The sequence below is a fragment of the Amblyomma maculatum genome, chromosome 1 (assembly GCF_055883805.1).
Source record: "Amblyomma maculatum isolate TAMU_Amacu chromosome 1, ASM5588380v1, whole genome shotgun sequence".
Lineage (NCBI taxonomy): Eukaryota > Metazoa > Arthropoda > Arachnida > Ixodida > Ixodidae > Amblyomma > Amblyomma maculatum.
This window is the reverse complement of record NC_139344.1, coordinates 274,057,155-274,073,201: the sequence shown is the minus strand read 5'-3', so window position 1 is coordinate 274,073,201 and position 16,047 is coordinate 274,057,155. Positions and strand designations below refer to the sequence as shown.

General features: G+C 45.6%; 1 protein-coding gene and 1 pseudogene across 2 annotated transcripts in view; one reads left to right on the top strand and one right to left on the bottom strand.

The window, feature by feature from the left end:
• The first annotated feature begins 2,993 nt into the window (after nt 1–2,993).
• The window catches only part of LOC146206578 (uncharacterized), a 48,420-nt gene continuing 35,366 nt past the window's right edge, over nt 2,994–16,047 (top strand). Inside the window, exons 1-2 of one of the 2 annotated variants that reach the window (XM_084591310.1) lie at nt 2,994–3,130; nt 4,306–4,396. The gene's annotated coding sequence lies outside the window, so the exon portion shown is untranslated. Of the gene's footprint in view, nt 3,131–3,204; nt 3,341–4,305; nt 4,397–16,047 lie in introns of those variants that run through there. The other variant, XM_084591311.1, reaches the window with a different exon arrangement.
• Nucleotides 14,096–15,491, bottom strand: LOC146206579 (uncharacterized; annotated as a pseudogene).

The window sequence follows — 16,047 nt, the reverse complement described above, 5'->3', positions numbered from 1 at the left end:
AGCCAAGAAAAAAAGGCCGGACAACACGGAGCGAAACCGCCATCCATCAAAACTGCACGTTACAAAACGCTTTACAAGTTAGGTAGACGGCGGGTATATATGTATATTTGTATCGATGCATGCTTAAGGATAGGGAGAAGCACAGCAATATATTCTTTTCATCTAAAAGTCCAGGTGCAAAAAAAACAACTGCACGCTCACCAAAAGCATTCAAGTGCAATTTGAAAACAGGTGTGAGTCAGAATCTGAATATGCTAATTATCACTGTGAACTTATCAGCAATGAAAATGTCTCTTGCTGTGAAAAAAATGTCAGAATTGTAAAAGGCACAGCTATCATTTTACTGAGGACAAAAACATTGAGAGAGATTTCCTCATACAGCAAAACATACAGGTAGAAGCAGGCGTGCAGTATTTGGCAGTGGCCAAATCGCACTGCAGACACCGAAGCAGGTGCAAGCAAGTGAGAAGTGGATACCAAACTTTTATTTGCTGTAATTCCATTCAATTGACCTGTAATGCTGAACATGTAACATCTAAGCATGGTGGGCTGTCAGCAAACGTGATCTTTCTCTGAAGAGCAAGTGTGAGTTTTAGGTAACATCTGTTAATGACAAAAAGTGCAAATGCAGGTAATTGTTTTGCAAAAAGAAATGACAAGTAAAACTTGTGCACCAGGAACTTGAAAATGCCGAGAACAATGACACATATATGAATATTCTAAACTGTTTGCTTCTTAAATACTGCCATGTTAGCATGCATGCAAAAGTGATATTGTTACTTGCCTTGGCTGCAGTGAGCCGCGAGTTGCTAAAGTGCAGCCAGTCAGCAAGTGCTCGTGCCATCTCGTTGTTTGTTGCACTGCGGGTTACACAGACAGCAGCTGGAAGCAAAGTTTTCAATGACCAGGACCACCACTCTCACGTATACAGCTAGCTGTTTATGCAGAAAAAAAATGTCAATGAAGTCTAGGTATACTCTTACCGAATACAATGCGAATGATGGCCAGCTTTTCTGCTCTTTTCTTTCCTTTCCTTCCTGTCCAGTTGTACTGAACGGCAACATCATCAGAAACTAATTTTCTGAATGTTGTACTGGCAACATCTGTTCCATCAATTTGGCCCAGAGCATTCACCTGAAAGTAAGTAAGCAACCAAGAATGCAAACATGTCAAATTCCTTCTATTATTTTTGAATAAGAGTAAGATGAAGAGGATATTTGACTTACTAATGCAGCAAAGGTTGCTGTATCTTTTGTGCTTGCTTCCAGGATATCAAGCTCTTCCTGTGTCTTCGCTGGGTAAACAGGCATGTCATCCGGCGCAACCATATCTGCGGTCTGTGGCTCACTGATGGCCTTAGCAGCTATTTTTGCAAATACAGTTGCCTGTCGTGCTTGATCTACCTTGATTAGCTCGAGCTCCTGGAGAATTTTGACCAGAGCTAGAAAATAGAAAGTGGTTAGGGCCATGAGAGACGGCTAAAATAGATAGAGAGAAAAGCTGACTACTGCAAGTTTGTGATCTCTAAGTTTCAGAAAAATTTGAAGCAAATTTAGATGTAACATATATAGACAGAGACGATATGTATAAACCAATTATGAACTAGGACAAATGTTTCTTTTTGTTACTGCTGTCATGCTCTCATTCTAAGCAATGCTACTGTACATCAATTTTTAGGCAAGTATTAATTTATGTAAGCAATTAACATTCCATAATTTCACTGTTCTGTCTGCATGATAATCTACTTTTGGTGACCTCAATAAAAACAAAAATTATATGGTTTCCTGTGCTTATCATGAAGGCACTAAGTACAGAAAAATAAATAATTTAGTATTAGTACAAAGCACTGACCTTGGAATACTTCCAGAATTGACCTTTAGGAATACTTGCAGCATTGCAAGAAATCATGCACATGCTGTTATATAGAAACATAGCTGTACAGCTACCGTTTTAGTAAAATGGAAATATGACGTATGATTTTGTTCACTGCTAACTAGGCTGCCAGTTGTTCTGAGTGAAAACAAATTCAGTAAGAGTAACAGAACCGTACAATTTATATGAAAAAACAAAAACAAAATGTCCCTACTTGCTTTTGAAACTGTATCTTGTTACTTAAATAGAAAAGAAGCATCTTCTTACCTGTCTCGCATGGATGACAGTCGTCTTTAGAGACCATACTAGGTCTCCCTCATTTACAAGCAGTTCCAGAGGGCTGAGCTAGTTGAGAAATATGATCTGCAAGTACAGTATAAGTAATGCCTTTATTAATTGCAACCGTGTTTGAAATGTAAAGGATACTAGCTGCATTTATAAAATTATTAACGAACTTCATTTATGTTTCAGTAATGCATATCTAAGGTACCGTATTTACTCGAATGTAACGCGACCGCGAATATAATGCGAGGGGTGGCTTTGCATGATGAGGAAAAATAAAACCACGAATATAACGTGAGATAAGCACTTAAAAAAGTACCCTCAATACAAATTATGGCCTTTGTTGTTGTTGTTTCCTAAATTGATGGCCCTTTTAGTCTCATCAAAAACGTTAATTCGTCGTCGTCGTTCTCGAAAACTCTTTCTCTCCTGTACTGGAAGCACTGTTTGGACCCAGCGGATCGCATTGAAAGCAAAAAACCATGAAAAAAAACTCGCGTTAATTACATTAGACTAAAAACGGCACTTTGTCATTCAGGTATCTGCTGTGAAAAGTTTGTTTCATGTGCAGACCTGCAACAGAAAGTATGTTTGTTTTCTGCTTTCAACCTTTGATCAAATTGTAATTCACTATCACCCTGAAATCAAATCAAAATTCCCGCGAAAACCAGAACTGAAACTGGAACCAGTTTTGTGGACGTAGTGGACGTAGCTCAGGAAAAAGAAAAGAAGACAGTCTGTACTGTACTCCATAAACGACAGTGCAACTAATATAAATGTTTCAGCTGAACCATGCAGCAATTGTTGCAGTATAACTGTGCCTTTGTGCTGCAAATAATCCAATCTAATGCAATACGAGCCACGACATGGTGGGGCTAGCCAAAAGATTTCATTTGAGAGCTAGCTGCGGTAAAGTTTAGTTGTGGTAGGGTTGTGATAATAATGACAACCGGGTTTATGCTGCCACGCATGCAAGGTGAGAAAGTGCAGAAAAAAGGAGGCGAACACTCTACTCTAGTTCACTATAACTATACTGCCAAAAAACCGCCATAGATGTGAGGAATGCATCTAGCAGCACGTGTCCTAGAACGTGTGACGCCTAACCTTCATGTCATATGCTAGCACCTTGGCGACGAATTAAATAGGAACTGTTCTATGTTTTTTTCATATGAACAAGAACCTGGCAGTACGTATTCTTCAGCTTTGTTTCTGATTTATACACAACCTTATCTCTGAAGACGTCCAACACTTGTCTTGTCATTTCGGCATTAGCTTTGCTTCAAGATTTATTGATCTTTTTCAATTTCTTCAATAAGAATGCACAGTGAATACTCCATCAACTTCAGTGGGCGAAGTCGAGCTACATCGGAGGGGAGTATCTACTGGTGGAAAGGGTAATAAAAGAGCGGCTGGTAGCCTGCTTTGCACATCGTTTTATGCAAAGGGGAGAAATCGGCTTAGGAGGCTGCGTAAGGAACTGTGTGCAGCCATCGTTGGATGATTTTGGGCTGCTGTCTTATTGTGACTTGTCACTGTCTGAAGCGAAATCCTCGAGTTGCTTTGGTGGTCGCCGAGTCCTTTTTACTGTTTCCGGTTCTGATGTCAGGTTCGATTGATCATCAGCTCTTAAAGCCCCCCTGCGTGCGACTTCATAGCTGTCTGCAAACAGAAAGCCAGTAGCAGTATATAGCCATGTTTGACATTACTAGTGCATATGCATATAAGATGCAAAAACAAAGCAAAAACAAAATGTAGGCATAAAAGCATACTTTATTAAAGTTGTTTATTGTAGTGGCTCTTGTATATAGTTCCAGTGAGAAAGTGTTAAATATTAGCCATACTAAATGTTACAGCAATACAGCACTTTGCCTACACAATACACAGTAGCGTACAAGAAAACATACAGGTGCATGCACCAAGGATCTAGCAGCACCTGAGGCTGTTGTGCAAATTCAGAATGTTTTGTAGTTTCAATAAGTGCTCTGAAGCAGTATTATGCAGCTGTTGTTACTCTAGCCTGATGATGTCAGGTACAAGCTGAAATGCCTTGTCATATGTGCTAGTGCACTGTGTACTCATTTTGTCTAATCTCAAATGGAATTATAGCTGTGCACCTTTGTGGTGCCACTCTTGGGCTGCTCTCTCTCCCAGGTCACTGACTGGTCACTGCCAGGCTGCACGTGAAATAAGAAGCTAAAGCTGGAAAGTTCTGGGTAGTGTTACCTTCTCAAATAGCAGAAAGGTAATTTTTGATCAATGACTTTTAGCGGCCTTTATATCTTACCTGTGCTTGACAGGACTCTGCAAGCAAACTGCTGCCACTCTGTCTCATGCTGACGTCGGTGCTTGATGGCAGCATTAACTTTTGCCGAATTCTTGAAAGGTGGCCAGAAGGCTTTGTTTTTTAGCACCCAAGCTGATGGTATTGCAGCGATGTTGTTAGTCTGTGAAGTGTACAACTGAGAACATCTGAAAAGTAAAATTTGGTCCAAAACGGTATAGAATGAAAGATTGGAGTGTCATACTCAATCAGTGAGGCTATACAGGGCATTAGATTTAACCTAATTAAGTCAGTGACCTCCACTGTACAGATGAGTGGAACCTCACAATTAAGGAAGCGCATTTACTTTGAAGTAATGGATTGCTCATAGCTTGATCATAACTTTTTGTATATCAAGAGTTGTGTTTGCTATCCTCTCAAGTATACTGTTATATTTTTTATGCTTCTTTGATGCAATGTTTATTGCTCTTCTTGCTCACGGGCTCACTGTGAGAACGTGAATATTATGTAAGTAAATGAAAAAAAGATCACAAGTACAGGAATATAACCGATTGTGTAAGCTGCATGTTATTTGAATCGAAAGAAAGTATGGAATCTAACATAAGCAATGCCTGAACATATAAATGCAGTCCAGTTGCAAAAACGTGTTCTCTAGTGGTTGTCACATTGCATCATTTAACGAGGATACTGCAGCAGATCATGGCAAGTTATTATGCCCCTTGTGTAGTACTTCAGCTACAAAAATGAACTATTTTTCATGTATCATCAGTGGCATTTTACAAGGTTTTTATGTGCCTGGGGTTAACTGCACGGAGAGGAAATGATGTTTGGCTAAGATGCCTAATATTCTGAGCTTCTATGCCATAAGCATCAAATTTTGCAATATGAGAGCAAAAAATCTGCAGTTCCTTGCGGGAAGCAGTCCCCACATTAGCACATGCAGCGTTTCATGCAGAAGGGGCTGTGGCTTTTTCCTGAATAGCCTAAGGTCACCAAGAGGTTGTGGCAATGTGTTTTGCAATGTGTTTTTAGCGCTCGTGTGTCCATCTTTTTGCAGTTGTCCATGTGTTCTTTATGCGCTCTTCAGGATCAACATTTTTAGATTGATTCTTGGAATGGTTTCAGAAAAGTAGTATATTTACTTGTGCTGTAGAGAGTGTCATCTTCTGAGTAATTATCATGGCACAATGTCATATACATCATGTGTGCGAGAGGTGCGAGGTCCAACCCCAGTGCTGCTAAAGAGCTACCAGTATCTGCAACAACTTGCCTGGCCCGGTGCAAATTTTTTTTGGTGATATGATTGAAAATGGGTCTTGAGTCCATATTGTCCAAGGAATGCTAGACACATGGGGCCCCTTGTGGAAGCTGTCTTTGTATTAATGGAACCATCAGCCAAAATCCTGCTGCCGGTGCTTCTATTGGAAACCATCATGGAGCTCGTTTGCATGAATACCTGCTTTGATTTTTCTTCACTGCACACAAGAAAATCTCCTTACCATTTCCTTTGAGGCTACTTCCTTTTGATGGCAGAAGAGGCAGGAGGATGTGAAGTATATTTGGAGGATGCTCCAATATGTGGCAGTTATCCTAGCTGGTCATTTAGAAACTATAATGCAGCATGTGAGAAGCATTAAAGAAGACAATAGTTGTGTCTGTTCTGCTTGTGTCTGACATTAATGTTCACACAGAGCATATTGTTACGTCGGGTGTTTGACGTCAGAGCGCTGCACAGGTCGAGGAGGTAGAGAACTCAGCTGGTGAACGGCTGCGAGTCCGGCATGGGCACGAGAGTTTCCTAGTCTTTCTCAACGTCCTTTTCCCTTTCTTCTGCTATGTGTTTTCCTCTTCTTCAGGATTGCTACATTTCCCCCCAGGACAGCTGAAGCCCTCCTGGGCGAGGGAGTTAATAATTCCCACGGGATTGGCACGGCTTCATCCGGGCGACATGAGCGAGTTCGGTTGTAGCTGAGTGACGACCAGTTGCAGTCATGCGTGCGATTTCGTAATTCAGGTCACTGATGCGGTCGACAAAAACTTAAGGGCCAGCGTAATGCACCAACATTTTCCGTGGTTTCCGGAGAGGTCGCCAAAGCCACACTAAGTCTCCAGGTGCGTAAGACACATGGCGATGCTGTCTGTCGTACCAAGCTTTGGAACGCTCTTGCGAAGTCAGAATCCGCAAACGGGCGAGACGGCGAGCTTCTTCGGCCCGACAAAGAGTTTCGGCGATGCAAGGTTCGTCATGGACGAAATAGGGAAGAATGGTGTCGAGGTAATACTGAGTGAGTGAGTGAGTGAACTTTATTAACTGCTCGGGGATCTTTTTCTTCGCCTCTTCAACCGAGGTTGACGAGTGGTTGGCGCCCCCAGTCCAGGGCACCACTGGCTTTCGCCAGTTTGCGAGCTCTTGTGACCAGGTAGAGCTGAGCCTCTGGGTCAGAGCTGGCCAGCAAAGCCTCCCACTGTCTTTCATTTGGGTTTTCAATTTTTTGTAGTTGATGTGAGCTGCATTCCCATGTTATGTGGTACAGGGTAGGGGTCTTCCCGCACCACGGCCACTCGTCTCTGAATGTCGTGGGATGCATCATGTGTAATATGTGTAAATTAATGAAGGTGCCCGTCTGTAGTCGCCTCAGATCTATGGCCTCCTCGTTGCTGAGCTTTTTATGCGGCTCCGGATATACTTTCCGCAAGCCTCTGTAGTGTTGTAGTATTGTGGTGTAGTCAGGGTCAAGCGGAATCAGGTCCTCTGTCGAGAGACTGTTGGGCGCACGGTAGGTTGCATGTCCTCGGGCTACCCTGTCTGCGTACAAATTCCCCGTGATCCCTGCATGCCCCGGAATCCACACTAGTGTTTGAGTGTATTGTTTTGTTGGCTCGCTTGTGGAAGTAAGGATTTGGTGCGCTACCTTAGATAATTTACCCCGTTGAAAATTTCTGCACGCGGATTGAGAGTCCAACAGTATCGTCAGACTGTCTCCTGTTTCTCTTCCTTGCCTAATGGCCAGTGCGATAGCCACTTCCTCTGCCTCCGTGACTGTACAGTTTTGGATCGAGGCGCTAACTACCTCCCGGCCTTTGCAGTCTGTGACCGTGGCTATCGCCCTCTTTGCGTTGGTTTCATATAAGGCTGCGTCGGTGAACCTTGACGTGTCTTGTTGGCCGAATGTTTTTTCATAATACTCTGCCCTTGCCTGCCTCCTTCCCGGGTGCAGGCGGGGGTCCATGTTTCTTGGTATGGGCCGAACTCGGTACCAATTTCTGACTTCCCGCGATACCTCTCTTGTCTTGTTATAAGCCTGTAGGTGTGTGCTATATCCCAGTCTTTCCAACACCCGTCTTCCCATCCTCGTTTGTAGAAGTCTGTTTAGCTGTGACTTGATTTGGCTTCTGCTAATTCTTGTATTGTATTGTGCAGACCCAGAGCTGCTAGCTTGTGGTTCGGTGTGTTCTTGAGGAGCTTGAGTGCGGTCTTGATCGCCATTTTGATGATGGCGTCCACTCTGTCTTCCTCTCCTTTGGTCATATTGAAGTAGGGTAGAGCATACGCTACTCTGCTAATAATGAGGCTCCGGGCAAGTTTGAGTGTGTCGGGCTCCTTCATCCCCATCTTTTTGCTGGTCACCCGTGCTATCATTCGGGCGACCTGCTGGGTCGAGGTCTTGATCAGATTAAGTGTGTGTTGACAACTTTGATTCGATTGGAGCCACATCCTCAGGATCCTCACGGTTGTCTTTTCGGGTACTGTCTCCCCTTGCAGCCGGATCTCGAACTTGTGGCCTTGATCTGTGGGAGCAGAGCGGTTGCCCTTCCCTCGCCAGAATCTGATCAGTTCTGATTTTCTTGATAAGCACTCCAAGCCACTCTGCTTTAGATATTCTTCGATGACAGATGCGGCTTCTTGCAATTTTGCTTCCTTCTCCCCGAGTGATCCTGTGGTTGTCCAGATGGTGACGTCATCAGCATACATAGCGTGCTGTATGCCTTCCACCTTCTCGAGGCACCTGGCCAGGCCAATTATTGCCACGTTGAACAGCGTGGGCGAAATGACTGCTCCTTGAGGTGTCCCTTTGTTGGGCGGGGGAAGGTCTCTGTTTCTATATTACCAATCTTGATTTCGGCCGTCCGGTTACTCAGAAAGCTCCTAATGTACTCGTAGACTCTGGTCCCACAATTCGTGTCTGCCAGACCATCTAAGATCGCCTTGCGACTAACATTATCAAATGCACCTTTAATGTCCACTGCCAAACTACGTGTTCTGTCGAGCGTGGGATACCCGTCAAGACCTCCTCTTTGATCTGCAGGAGAACGTCCTGGGCTGATAGCTTTTCTCTGAAGCCAAACATGGTGTCCGGCATCTGAGCTCTATCCTCTAAGTAATTTTGCAGTCTATTATTGACAACCCTCTCGAAAATCTTTCCCAGGCACGAAGTTAAAGAAATGGGCCGCAAATTCTCTATTGCCAATTTTTTCCCGGGTTTCTGGATCATGATGACCACCGAGTGTTTCCACTGTGCTGGCACCATTCCTGCTTCCCAATGCTTGTTCATGAAATGCGCCAGTGCCTTGATATTGCTGTTGCTCATGTTCCGAATTATGCCATTAGTGATCTTGTCATCACCAGCTGCTGTGTTTCGTGGCACTTGCTATTGCCATCCGGACTTCTTCCTCCGTGATCGGCTCGTCCATTTTCGGATTTGGGTCTCCTTTGTAATCTTCTGCGTATGGATATGGATCCTCTAGCTCTACTCCGTAGCATTTGTCGTGGACGGCCTTGATCACATCTTCCTTCGTGCCTGGGAATGTGTGTAGCAACCGCTCCAGCGACTTCTGCCCCTCTCGCTTGGTCTTGGTGGGGTCCATGATGGCTTTTAGGATTCGCCATGTCTTGGAAGTGCTGAGCGTCCCCTGCAGAGAGTCGCAGAATTTGCCCCAGTTGGCTCTCATCAGTTGTTCAGCGTACTCCGCCGCCTTCTTTGTGATCTCCACGGTTTTCATCCTAAGCTTTCGATTGTGCCTCTGTTTCTTCCATCTTCTTAACAGTCCCCTTCTCGCTTCCCACAGGTGGAGTAGATACCGAGGATCACGGGCATAAAGAAGAAAAAACGGGCTGTAGCCGGTCGTCTCATGTGTTGCAGTGTTAAAGGCAAACATTATAAACGGCAGTATTGTATCCCAGTTCTTGTGATCTGATGCAATGTACATAGAGAGCATGTTGAGTGTGCAGTTGGTGCACTCCATCAAACCGTTGGTTTGAGGTTGGTATGGTGTGGAGTGTCGAAAATGGGACTAGCACAAATGGAGAAGCTCTTCCACAACATCTGCCGTAAACTGCCGACCTCGATAACTGATGATCACTCGCAGAGGTCCATGGCGCAGGATGACGGAACGGAGCAAGAACATGGACACGTGGTGAGCGGTGGCTGAAGGAAGAGCGGCCGTTTCGCAGTAGCGGGTGAGATAGTCGGCACAAACCATGATCCAGCGATTTCCATCGGAAGATTTCGGGAAGGGACCCATAAGGTCAATTCCAACTTTCTCAAATACACCATGTGGTGGAGTCACAGGATGCAGCAGGCCCTGTGGCGTGGACGTAGGACGTTTGTGCCGTTGGCACTTAGTGTAGCTCGCCACATATCGCTCAGTCTTCTGGCTCATCTTCGGCCAATAAAATCGGTCGCGGGCATGGTGGAGGGTTCATGCAGAGTCCAGGTGACTGGAAATGGGGTCGTCGTGCATGGCACGTAGGATGCACGAGCGGTAACTCTCGGGAACCACAAGTAGAAAATTCGTGCCTGTGCTGGAATAAGCATTTTGTACAGAAGACCATCACGGAGACAGAATGGGCTGGGAGCTGTGGAATCCTGCGCCGTCGCAAGCAGTGGCTCGAGGCTTATGTCGGTCTCTTGCGCAGTCCGCAGAGCCAAGGCGGCAGGAAACTCGGGAACAACAGAGGAGATGTAGTGATCAAAGTCAGCAGAGTCACATTCGGTCGTAGGAAGGGGGAGACCGGGATAGGCAGTCTGCGTCGGCATGTTTGCGGCCACTCTTGTACGAGACCGTGAAGTTGTATTCCTGCAGACGAAGGGCCCAGCATGCCAGTCGACTAGATGGATCACGAAGGTTGACGAGCCAACACGGCATGATGGCCCGTCACAACCGTAAAATGGCATCCATGTAGGTAGCACCGAAACCGCTGAACAGCGAAAACTACTGCGAGGCACTCTTGCTCCGTAACAGTGTAGTTACACTCAGTTTTGCTGAGGGAGCGGCTTGCATACGCAATTACATGCTCGCCGGTTGCCAAACGTTGCACAAGCACAGCACCAACACCAATCCCACTTGCATCAGTGTGAACTTCCGTCGGAGCGGAGGGGTTGAAGTGCCGTAGTATGGGATGTGACGTAAGCAGAAACTTTAGCTGGTGGAAAGATGCGTCACGATCTGAGGTCCAGTCGAAAGGGACGTCATTTTGTAGAAGGGACGTCAGAGGGTAAGCGACGTCGCCAAATCTTGGGATGAATCGTCGAAAGTAGGAGCAAAGCCCCAGAAAACTGCGGAGCTCCTTTTGATTCTGGGGTCTTTTAAATGCTGAAACTGCTGCAGTCTTCTGTGGATCTGGCCGAACTCCATCGCGGTCGACGAGATGTCCAAGTACCAGCGCTTGATGCTCACCAAAACGGCACTTTTTAGAATTCAGGACGAGGCCAGCCTTCTGCAGGCAATCTAAAACAATAGCGAGTCGCGTGTTATGTTCAGTAAAAGTCTGGCCAAAAATAACAACGTCGTCTAAATAGCACATGCAGATTTCCCACTTGAGGCCACGCAGTACTGTATCCATAAATCTCTCAAAAGTGGCCGGCGCATTACATAGGCCGTCCGGCCTAACAAATGCAGTTTTTTCTTTGTCAGTGGGATCCATCGGAATCTACCAATACCCCGACGCAAATCAACCGAAGAAAAATAAGATGCAGAGAAAAGGCAATCTAAGGCATCGTCGATGCGCGGGAGAGGATACACATCCTTTTTAGTGATAAAGTTGAGACGACAATAGCAGATGCAGAACCGCCATGTTCCGTTCTTTTTTACCAATGTCGCGGGAGCAGCCCAAGGACTGAAGGACTCCTGAATTACGCCCCTATTCAACATGTCTTTAACTTGCTCGATGATCACCTTGCACTCTGACGGCGACACGCGGTACGGCTTTTGGCGGATCGGATGGGCAGATCCCGTGTTAATCCTGTGGCATGTGCGGGACAGCGGAAAACGTTAAGAGCCGTCGGATTGCTCGAAATGAAAGATGGACATGTGCTGGGATAAGAGGTTCTTCAACATCTGTCGTTGTGAGGTGTTCAACGGTGCGCTGATCATCGGAGGAAGCTTCTCGTCAGCAGGTGAGTTAGTAGCGAGGTTATCAAGGAAAGAAGTAACGAGAGTCACATAATTCGGGAGAGCTGCGCTACATGAAGCTGGTTTAGAGCCTGCTGGAAAAACAACTGGTTCCGGTGAGAAATTTATAGTCCACAGTCCGGTACGGCCTTCTTTCACGCAAACCAAACAATGTGGCACTAATACATTTTTCTGTAAATTAAGAGGCGCCACAGTAACCTCAAAAGAGTCATTAATAGGACGGGAGCAGGACACCTGAACGCACACTGCAGAATGTGGTGGTACGAAAACATCACATACACACAAAACGTCTTCATTATTTGACGTCTCTTCCAAAAGTTCACGAGGAAGAGAACCACTAACACTTAGCTCTCCCGTTCGACAATCAACTGTAGCACCGCACATACGCAGGAAGTCAATTCCCAAGATTACATTGTGTGTAGATCGGGGCAGTACTGCGAACTCCGCCGGAAATACTGTGCCCCCTAAAGAAACTTTAACGCTGCATACCCCAACCGGATACAATAACTCTCCACTTACTCCATAAAAATTAGCAGTTTTGTCCCAAATAAACATAACTTTGTTTTTCGAAAGGTTCTTAAAATCTAAACTCATTACTGAAACAGTAGCACCAGTGTCTACCAATGCCATTGTAGGTAAACCATCAACAAGCACATTAACCTTGTTCTTTAACACGCACACAGAGAAATAATAAGTAGCAGCGCACATTGTCCAGTGACCTCGCCTCCATTGGCCATGCTGGCTAGTTTTCCTGCGTTGGTGGTGGAGATCGGCGCCGTGGTGACGGGGAACGGCGCACACGAAATGACGGAGGCGGTGTCATACTACGGTCAGACGCTGGAGAATGGCTGCGGAGCCCTTCATTTTGAAAACGGCCCCTCGAGGAGGGATATTCTGGCCGATAGCTGTCGATGTAGGGCTGGACGGCTCGTCGGTGCGATGCCGTCGGAGGATTCTTGAACTGTGCGTGCCGATTGAAGCAGCAGGAAATGTGACCCGCGACACCACACCGGTAGCACACAGGAATAGGCCGATCAAACAGCTGCGCTTCACTGGACTCTTGCGAGGTAGGACGCAACGAATATTGAAATGTAGGTTCCGGGTCGACGTAGCTTTTCCGCGGTAGGCGCGGTGTACGGTTGGAGTAGGACCGAGGGTCTCTGTGCTGATAAGAGAATTGCCGGTAAATCTGGTTGGGCCTTGGTTGCGGGGTGTCCAGGTCTTCACGGAAGGCGAAGTCGGTGTCATTGGCTGGTGTATAGCTGGACGTTGGTGGGCACGTACGTGCATGGGCTGGAAAAGCGTATGCTTCATCCACGAAGCCAGAGAGTGGCTGGGCAAGCAGCTCACGTTGTGAAATTTTATCCCTAACGATTTCACGAATGGCGCACAGGAGACTTGGGGATGGAGATTCTTCGACGCTGGCCACGGTGGTGACATTTCCCAGTCGCCCAAACTTTCGTTTAATGTGGCGTGTCTTGAGGGCCTCGAATGTCCGGCAGTGTCAAATAACGTCGTTGACCGAACTCAAGTTGTCTTTGGCAATGAAAAAGTGGTAGACCTCTTCCGCAATGCCCTTGAGCAGATGGCCTACCTTGTCTTCCTCGGCCATCCGACTGTCGACGGTCTTGCATAATTTCAGTACTGCCTCAATGTATGTGGTGCAAGTCTCACCTGCTGTGTCTAAAATATGATTCAACTATCTCTCTTGTCATCTTTGTATCGCCACAAAGAAAAGACGAGAGAGATAGTTAAATTATATTTTATTTCAAGGGACAATAAGTGGGTCAGCAAGACTTCTCTTGCTCTTTCAAGCAAAGAGATGTCTTTTTTGAGTGACTTTTTGTGCAGCAGGTGAACCCAGGGGTTGTTTCACGTGATTGTTTCGTTTTCGTCATATTTGTTTTTATCTGGGCCTTGGAGTAAAGGCTTAGGCTGAGTTGTGAGTCAGCGCTTGTACTGTGGCTTCCTTTTATCTTGTCCTGTGTCTTGTTCGCGCTGTTTAAATTAGCAATGGATGTTTACCAACTTGCCCAACAAAGTATCTTGGTAAAACAGATTGCAATGTCTTCATCGTGGGACAGAACATTTGTTGCAACAACCTCATTGCCATCTTCCATGAGAAGGCACAAATCAGCGGCAATAATTTCAACAACCATATCTGCGAGAACAATCTTGTGAAATTGTTCGCCAGTGAACATTGGTGGTGTAGGGTCTGAATCGTGTGGCTTATGCAAACTTGCTTGCCTAACGACATGCTCTGAGGAACTGATTTCGCTGATAAACGCGTTTGACAATTTGTTGGAGTGGCCGGTTTGCAGACTTCAGGTCTTGCTTCAGTTCACCCAAGAAGTTCTCGAAATGAAATGCAGAAAAAGAATCAATATGTCCAAATTTCTCCACATCAGCAGGAAGGTGCACTAGGGAATGTATGTTATATACATATATTCCTTCACCATACAGGCTCTCAGAATTCATAACAAATTCTCTGAGGAGGTGCTCTGCTACATTTAATTTTAATTGGCAAAGCCTGGGGCATGCCAGGATGGACAGTGCAACACTAAGCTTCGTGAAGTGATTATAGTAGCACTTCTCAATGTTGTTTTTCAGTACTGCAGGACCAAAGTAGAAGAGGAAGTTTCTGAACTCCGTGGCTTTCCATCTTTCTAATTCGCAGAGGCTTCTGGACTTGTGGGCCATTTCTTGAGGTGCATACTTTTGAAACTCCATTAGCATTTCTGAAATGGCAATCTGAAGACATGCCGGCAGCTTTGTCTTGCGTGGCCCTTCCTGCACCCAGTAGTGGAAAGCCTCCTCATTGCACCTAAACAGACAAGGTGCATGTACTCGAGTGGGAGATCACTCACCATGCCAATTTGCAAAGCAGGTAGTGGAGAATGTTGGTGATGGTGTTCTTTTTGCTGTTGGTTTCAGAATGATTCGTTTGTTCTTAGTAGGCACCAGACTTCTGGGAGGATAACTTTCCTGGTGCTTGCAGAAAAGGTTCCCTCCTGAGTACATTTCTAGCAACTGTAATACCCACCGTGGCCCTTGATGTACTTCAATAATGCCCTCGCTAGTGCATCACAAATAAATGCATGCAGTTTCACTGCGCACTTTTGTCCACCTCCAGTTATACCTTCTGTCTGCAGGGTACTCATCTCGGCAATGAAATCGTCCAGGTACTCCTGCACGTTGTCGGGTTTTGCATTGCCTACAAACGAAGCTGTAACAAATGGCTGTAGCTTGTCATTCTCTGCAACTGATGCTAAAATGGGCCAGAACAGTTTTGTTGAACACTTTGATATGGGGAGCCCATCGATATTTACCAGCAGTGAAATTGTGTCTCCAGTATGCTACCACTGCTCATAATTTGTTGCAAGGTTGTTTTGATTCCAAAGTAATGGTACAATCCAGATCCCATCTCTTTCACATTGCAAGTTCTTGGCGTTTTCAGGAGGGTTCTCGCATCACCAGGCAGTTCAGGGTGACCGTGCCTCTTTAATACTTTAAGCTTTTGTATCACAGGCCCATGCTGCCAGTTCGCTGGCCAAGCTTGGCTGTTCTTCAATTGTACCGAGTGTGTCATCTCTGATTTCTCCAGCCTTGCTTGGCTGTTCTTCACTTGTACTGAGTGTGTCATCTCTGATTTCTCCAGCCTTGGAGCTGCAGCTAGGTTCTACTGACTCTATGGATCCTGACTCATCCGAAACATTTGGTGCTCTGATGTCGAGGTGACTGTCCTCAGCTTGTGTGCTAGCATTTCCGCCCCTTTGAATGGAATTCAAGGCGGTCGGAAAAATGCCTGAAACATGTTCTTGAATACTTTCTGGAACTCTTCTCTTATCCTGCCGCTCACTGAGGTCATCTATAGGGCGCCTACAGCGCTTCATCTTTTTTTCTGCTATGAGGACGCGCCAGGTAAAGGGACAAATGACAGCATCCGAGAACATAAACTGTGATAGCTCTGCGTCTAGACGACGACCAGAAAGTCACTCAACGGAACTACATAGGTCATCGCTTTAGCTTAGCTTAAATGCGTAAATAATACTTAATGAAGCACAGAAAAATTGGGGAGTATGACTCTGATCGATACCGTCGAAATCGTTAACTGAACCGCGCACCCGTCGCACTTTCACGGCCTTCAAGTTGGTAGCAGACGATCGTGATACGGTAGAGGCAACAAATTAAAAATAAAT